Source organism: Rattus rattus, chromosome 9, assembly GCF_011064425.1.
Source record: "Rattus rattus isolate New Zealand chromosome 9, Rrattus_CSIRO_v1, whole genome shotgun sequence".
Classification (NCBI taxonomy): Eukaryota; Metazoa; Chordata; class Mammalia; order Rodentia; family Muridae; genus Rattus; species Rattus rattus.
This window is the reverse complement of record NC_046162.1, coordinates 36,361,268-36,369,491: the sequence shown is the minus strand read 5'-3', so window position 1 is coordinate 36,369,491 and position 8,224 is coordinate 36,361,268.

The following is an 8,224-nucleotide window of genomic DNA, read 5'->3' as shown; positions in this document are numbered from 1 at the left end:
TTGAGGGTCCTGCTGGCATGAGAGAGTCGTAGAAATAGTGATTGCTTGGCTACTCACTTTGATTCCCAGCAACATGATTGACAGCAGGATTCATTATTCCTGGAATTTGAATTAAATTGGTGTGGTGGTTTGAAAAGGAACTCTTCTCTCCCATTGATTTTGAATGTTTGGTCACCAGGGAGTAGCACTATTTGAAAGGATTAAGAGGCGTGACCTTGCCAGACGGGTTTAGTGCAGAATTCTATCAGACCTTCATAGAAGACCTCATACCAATATTATTCAAACTATTCCACAAAATTGAAACAGATGGAGCACTACCGAACTCCTTCTATGAAGCCATAATTACTCTTATACCTAAACCACACAAAGACCCAACAAAGAAAGAGAACTTCAGACCAATTTCCCTTATGAACATCGACGCAAAAATACTCAACAAAATTCTGGCAAACCGAATCCAAGAGCACATCAAAACAATCATCCACCATGATCAAGTAGGCTTCATCCCAGGCATGCAGGGATGGTTTAATATACGGAAAACCATCAACGTGATCCATTATATAAACAAACTGGAAGAACAAAACCACATGATCATTTCATTAGATGCTGAGAAAGCATTTGACAAAATTCAACACCCCTTCATGATAAAAGTCCTGGAAAGAATAGGAATCCAAGGCCCATACCTAAACATAGTAAAAGCCATATACAGCAAAACCAGTGGCTAACATTAAACTAAATGGAGAGAAACTTGAAGCAATCCCACTAAAATCAGGGACTAGACAAGGCTGCCCACTCTCTCCCTACTTATTCAATATAGTTCTTGAAGTTCTAGCCAGAGCAATCAGACAACAAAAGGAGGTCAAGGGATACAGATCGGAAAAGAAGAAGTCAAAATATCACTATTTGCAGATGATATGATAGTATATTTAAGTGATCCCAAAAGTTCCACCAGAGAACTACTAAAGCTGATAAACAACTTCAGCAAAGTGGCTGGGTATAAAATTAACTCAAATAAATCAGTAGCCTTCCTCTACACCAAAGAGAAACAAGCAGAGAAAGAAATTAGGGAAACGACACCCTTCATAATAGACACAAATAATATAAAGTACCTCGTGTGACTTTAACCAAGCAAGTAAAAGATTTGTACAACAAGAACTTCAAGACTCTGAAGAAAGAAATTGAAGAAGACCTCAGAAGATGGAAAGATCTCCCATGCTCATGGATTGGCAGGATTAATATAGTAAAAATGGCCATTTTACCAAAAAGCGATCTACAGATTCAATGCAATCCCCATCAAAATACCAATCCAATTCTTCAAAGAGTTAGACAGAACAATTTGCAAATTCATCTGGAATAACAAAAAACCCAGGATAGCTAAAACTATCCTCAACAATTAAAGGACTTCAGGGGGAATCGCTATCCCTGAACTCAAGCAGTATTACAGAGCAATAGTGATAAAAACTGCATGGTATTGGTACAGAGACAGACAGATAGACCAATGGAATAGAATTGAAGACCCAGAAATGAACCCACACACCTATGGGCACTTGATTTTTGACAAAGGAGCCCAAACCATCCAATGGAAAAAAGATAGCATTTTCAGCAAATGGTGCTGGTTCAACTGGAGGTCAACATGTAGAAAAATGCAGATCGATCCATGCTTATCACCCCTGTACAAAGCTTAAGTCCAAGTGGATCAAGGACCTCCACATCAAACCAGACACACTCAAACTAATAGAAGAAAACTAGGGAAGCATCTGGAACACATGGGCACTGGAAAAAATTTCCTGAACAAAACACCAATGGCTTATGCTCTAAGATCAAGAATCGACAAATGGGATCTCATAAAACTACAAAGCTTCTGTAAGGCAAAGGACACTGTGGTCAGGACAAACGGCAACCAACAGATTGGGGAAAAGATCTTTACCAATCGTACAACAGATAGAGGCCTTATATCCAAAATATACAAAGAACTCAAAAAGTTAGACCAAGAGGGGAGACAAATAACCCTATTAAAAAATGGGGTTCAGAGCTAAACAAAGAATTCACAGCTGAGGAATGCCGAATGGCTGAGAAACACCTAAAGAAATGTTCAACATCTTTAGTCATCAGGGAAATGCAAATCAAAACAACCCTGAGATTTCACCTCACACCAGTGAGAATGGCTAAGATCAAAAACTCAGGTGACAGCAAATGCTGGCGAGGATGCGGAGAAAGAGGAACACTCCTCCATTGTTGGTGGGGTTGCAGACTGGTACAACCATTCTGGAAATCAGTCTGGAGGTTTCTCAGAAAATTGGGCATTGAACTGCCTGAGGATCCAGCTATACCTCTCTTGGGCATATACCCAAAAGATGCCCCAACATATAAAAAAGACACGTGCTCCACTATGTTCATCGCAGCCTTATTTATAATAGCCAGAAGCTGGAAAGAACCCAGATGCCCTTCAACAGAGGAATGGATACAGAAAATGTGGTACATCTACACAATGGAATATTACTCAGCTATCAAAAACAACGAAGTTTATGAAATTCAGAGGCAAATGGTTGGAACTGGAAAATATCATCCTGAGTGAGGTAACCCAATCACAGAAAGACATACATGGTATGCACTCACTGATAAGTGGCTATTAGCCCAAATGCTTGAATTACCCTAGTTGCCTAGAACAAATGAAACTCAAGACGGATGATCAAAATGTGAAGGCTTCACTCCTTCTTTAAAAGGGGAACAAGAATACCCTTGGCAGGGAAGAGAGAGGCAAAGATTAAAACAGAGACTGAAGGAACACCCATTCAGAGCCTGCCCCACATGTGGCCCATACATATAGAGCCACCCAATTAGACAAGATGGATGAAGCAAAGAAGTGCAGACCGACAGGAGCCGGATGTAGATCGATCCTGAGAGACACACCCAGAATACAGCAAATACAGAGGCGAATGCCAGCAGCAAACCACTGAACTGAGAACGGGACCCCTGTTGAAGGAATCAGAGAATGAACTGGAAGAGCTTGAAGGGGCTTGAGACCCAATATGTACAACAATGCCAAGCAACCAGAGCTTCCAGGGACTAAGCCACTACCTAAAGACTATACATGGACTGACCCTGGACTCTGACCTCATAGGTAGCAATGAATATCCTAGTAAGAGCACCAGTGGAAGGGGAAGCCCTGGGTCCTGCTAAGACTGAACCCCCCAGTGAACTAGACTGTCGGGGGGAGGGCGGCAATGGGGGGAGGGTGGGGAGGGGAACACCCAGAAGGAAGGGGGGGGGGGAGGGGGATGTTTGCCTGGAAACCGGGAAAGGGAATAACACTAAAATGTACATAAGAAATACTCAAGTTAATAAAAAAAAAAAAAAAAAAAGAGGCGGACCTTGTTGGAGAAAGTGTATCATTAAAGTGGGGTTTGAGGTTTCAGTAGCCCATGCCAAGCCCAGAGTCTCCCTGCTGCTTGCGGCTCTCCATAAACCTCCCAGGTACTTCTCCACCACCACGTCTGTGCATCCATGCTTACTGTCATGATGAAAATGGACCAACCCTCTGAAACTGTATGGAAGCGAGATTAAATGCTTTCCTTTATAAGAGTTACCATGCTCTGCCAGCTAGTGCTGGTGAACACCTTCGATCCCTGCACTCAGGAGGCAGAGGCAAGTGGATCTCTGTGGGTTCAAGGCCAGCCTATCCACAGATCAAGTTCCAAGACAGCCATGACTGCTACCCAGAGAAAAAAAAACAAAAAAAAAAAAAAAAACCAAAACCAAAAACAAAAACAAAACAAATAAAGCAAACAAACAAACAAACAAGAAATTACCATGGTCATGGTGTCTCTTTACAGCAATAGAACCTGAGACACATGGGAAGAAGTAATAACTGGAAACCCAGGAGCAGGTTAGAAGGTCAAATAGAAACCACTAAGACAAGGAGACCAAAGGACAGTTTCAGAGGAACCCATGTCAGTGCCATCATTATCGCAATTTGCTTTAGCTGCAGACGCCATGGGGACACCAGAGGGAAGACATTTCCATAGGCTAGCAGTATCAAGAGACAGGGAAGCAGAGACCACTGACTGCCATCTAGGAGGCCTGGCATCATAGCTGCTCCTGTTTGAATCCATTATTAAATTCTTTTGTATGTATGCATGTGTCTGCACAGGTATATGCATGTACTTGCATGTGTATGTGTGTGTAGTTTCCGGAGGTTAACCTTGGTGTCTTCCCTAGTCCTTTTCCATCTGAATTTTAATTTTTTAAAATTACATTTGTGTGTGTGTGTGTGTGTGTGTGTGTGTGTGTGTGTGTGCGCGCGCGCGCTGCCACTACACACGTGGAAGTCAGAGGGAAACATTTTTGAAAGACAATTCTTTCCTTCTACCACATGGATCCCAGAAATCAAACTCAGGTCACTGGACTGACAGCCAGCCCTTTACCCACCGAGCCATCCTGCAAATCCCAGTATTTTCTATTATAATATAAACTGGTATTGCTGTGTGGTAAAATAAGACTTGGTTTTACCTTGTTTTCTCTGGACAGGAGTCAACAGTCTTTTCACAGAGGCTTCCTGTTACTCTGAAATGTTCAGTAATATTTTAGAATACAAGACACTTGATTATTAACAAGAAGTTGTGCTTTCTTTCTTTGTAATGCCAAATAAGGAAGGTGTTAGCAAGAAGCAAATTCTCTTTTAAAGGCATAGCTACGCCATTGAGGAAAGAGAGAGACTGAACGGTCAGATGCAAGCAATGAACATTGTTTCTGAAGGGTCCCACCTTGAGGTCCAGGCAGGTCTGGAGCTCACTGTAGCCCAGGCTGATCCTCTCATTTAGGATCTTCTAGCCACTGTTCCAAACACGAGGATTATACATGTACCACAACACCTGGCTCCTTGTAGCTTTAGTTTAAAAATCTATGTGCCGGAAATGTTTCTATTTCCTTGTCTAAGAACCGAATGCTAGATTCCCACTTCTGTATTTTTGTTTTCAGTTTAGGACCTAGCAAGCATTGAATGCTATGGTGGTTGTATTGTTTTATTTTCTTCTGCTTTTAAAGCATATATAGGCCCTAGGTTCAGTCCCCGGGACTACAAACGCAAATAAATGAAAATAAACAGTAAAAAGAGGAAAAAAACCAAAATCTTTAAATGGCATTTTCACAAGGCAGGGATAGCTTGCGATATTTCAATCCTTAAATTCTTAAATTGTTAAATTCTGCCAAGCAGTGGGGGCACCTCTTTAATCCCAGCATTCAGAGGCAGGAGTTTGGTGTATCTCTGTGAGTTCAAGACCAGCCTAGTCTACTAGGGGAGATCCAGGACAGCCAGGAGGACACAGAGAAATCCCACCTTAAAAAAAAAAGTACCGGGGTTGGGGATTTGGCTCAGTGGTAGAGCGCTTGCCTAGCAAGCGCAAGGCCCTGGGTTCGGTCCCCAGCTCCGAAAAAAAGAAAAGAAAAAAAAAAGCACCACCCAATAAAGTAACCACTAAGTAAATGTAGCTGCAAAGTATTTAAAGGTGCACCTCACGAGGTTCCATTGAAACGTGCTTTAAATACACACTGGACTCATTTAAATATACATTGGACAAATTTCATACTCAGTATGAAAAACAGGATAAATGATTTTTAATAAGAATGACATATACTTCTAAATCTCCCTATTAATTCTACCTTGCTTTCTCAGACATGAGTTAACACTTTTTTGACAGAAACTTTCGATTATTTTGAAATGTTTAATAATATTTTAGGATATAAGAAACTGGTTTGTTGGGGTTGGGGATTTAGCTCAGTGGTACAGCACTTGCCTAGGAAGTGCAAGGCCCTGGGTTCGGTCCCCTGCTCCGAAAAAAAGAACCAAAAAAAAAAAAAGAAACTGGTTTGTTGAAATAATAATAATAAACCAAAATAATAATGTTCCTGATACATTAGGTTAAATATACTGTTACAATTAATTGCATACTTTTTAAAGAAAAGCTTTTCTTACCAGGCTGGGATCCAATCCAGGGCCTGGTGCATGTGAGGTAAGCACTCTCCCACTGAGCCACACCCCAGCTCTAACGGATAGGCAGCACTGCCAGGGAGAACACAGGACAGCCATTTCCATCTTGATCTCACATGTCCCCGCACATGTGAATCTGTAACTATACTTCAAACTCTTAGTTCTTTATGCAAAATTTGAATCTGACCACGTAAAACTTTTAGTTACTAAATCTGGAAATTGTTGTTAATACGGTTGTGATAATGATTGTTGTCAACTTGACAGGGTCTAGAATCACCTAAGAGGGAAATCTCTAGGCGTATCTGTGAGGAAGTTTCTAGATCAGGTTAGTTGGAGTGGGAAGAGTAGCCCTAACAGTGGGTGGCATCAGGTCCATGGCCTGGGGTCCAGGACTAAATAAAGAGGAGAAGCAAGCTAAGCACCAGCATTTATCACTCCTGGCTTCCTGGCTGAGGATAGACTGTGATAAGCAGACTCCTTCCACCATGCCTTCCCAGAGTAACTGACTCCACCCTCTGACCAGGAGCCCAAACAAACCCTTTCTCCCTTAAGTTGCTTTTGTCTATGTAACAAGAACCGTTACTAACGCTGCAGAAGCTGTTAATTGTAATTATAATGTATGCCTGCTGTACTGCACCTATTGTTCCGGCTGAGGAGGAAGGTGGATCACCTGAGGTCAAAGCTGTTGAGCAAGCCAGGGCAAATCTCATCTCAAAAAAGTAAATATAAATAAAATTATAAACGTAACTTATTTTATTAGATGGTGTTGCTTCAGAATCACACAGTTGCTGGGTTTTGATTTTTTGTTTTTGTTTTATTTTGCTTTGTGCTTTTTCCTTTCCTTTTTTTTTTTTTCCTCTTTTTCGGAGCTGGGGACCGAACCCAGGGCCTTGCGCTTTCTAGGCATACGCTCTACCACTGAGCTAAATCCCCAACCTGCTTTGTGCTTTTTATTGATAGGATATATTACTAGAACAAAATAATGGGCTCCATGGTAAGGTCTTTTTTTTTTTTTTTTCTTGTTTGTTTGAGAGCCTGGAACTAGCTATATAAACCAGACTTGATTAAAGTCCTCTGCCACCAACTCTGGCAGTTTTTTGTTTTCGTTTTTTTAATAAGTTGGCTCCTGTGTTAATTGTAAAAATTACAAATCTTGATAGATTAACCCTAGCCTAAGATCCTTAATCTTGAAGTTAAAATTTTACTGTTTCTTAAATCAAGAAACAACAAAATGACTCAAGAACATAAAATGTAGAGAGTCTGGGAATTAAAATTCATTGCCCCCTTTCTCATCACCAGTCTCAAAATCCACCCTTTTAAATAGTATTATATATAATGTATATAATTTATATATATTTATATGTATAATATAATTTATATATACTTATAACTATATAATGTGTTACATAGTATATATAGTGTATATATATATATTACTATTATTTTATGTGTATGGGTGTTTTGCTTGCAAGTCTGTCTTGTCTATGCACCAAGCACATGCCTGCTGAGCCTATGAGCCTCCCTAGGGCTTTTAGGAACCAAGTCAAGGTCCTCTGGAGGAGCAATCTGGACTCTTAAATAAGAGTCTTATCTGGGGTTGGGGATTTAGCTCAGTGGTAGAGCGCTTGCCTAGGAAGCAAGGCCCTGGGTTCGGGTCCCCAGCTCGAAAAAAAAAAGAAAAAAAAAAAAAAAAAAAAGAGTCTTATCTGAGCTATCTCTACAGCCACAAAAGATGCCACTCTTTCAAGAAAAATCTGCTACAAAGGCTGTTGTCAATGAGACTTTCAGAGGGTCACAACATCTCTCTGAACCACAACAAAAAGTTGAGAAGGTAGTCTGTTTAAAGCTTAAATTTAAGCCTCTTTCCATTGAACACACGGGATGGCCTTCTCAGGATGGCCTTGGACACAAGACTTTCAAAGTCACCCTTTGCCCCAAGGGAACCTGGGAACCTGCTCGGGAAAGTGGCCTGAAAAGACCCAATCCCGCCCCCTAGAGCAGACCTGCTCCGGGCTCACAGGCGCCCCGCCTCAGTCTTCCAGTGTGGGCGGAGCTAAGAGTGCCCACCCAACCCGGGCCCCGCAGCGATCGGTGAGGGGCGTGGTCGAATGAAGCCACACCCCTCCCTCGCTCACAGTTCTGAAGCCAGGTTCAGCCCCGCCTTGCGTACTGCCCAGCCAGTTCTGAGTCCTGGCTCGGCTCCGCCTCAGGCGCACGCGCGGCCGATGGCCTGCGCCCACC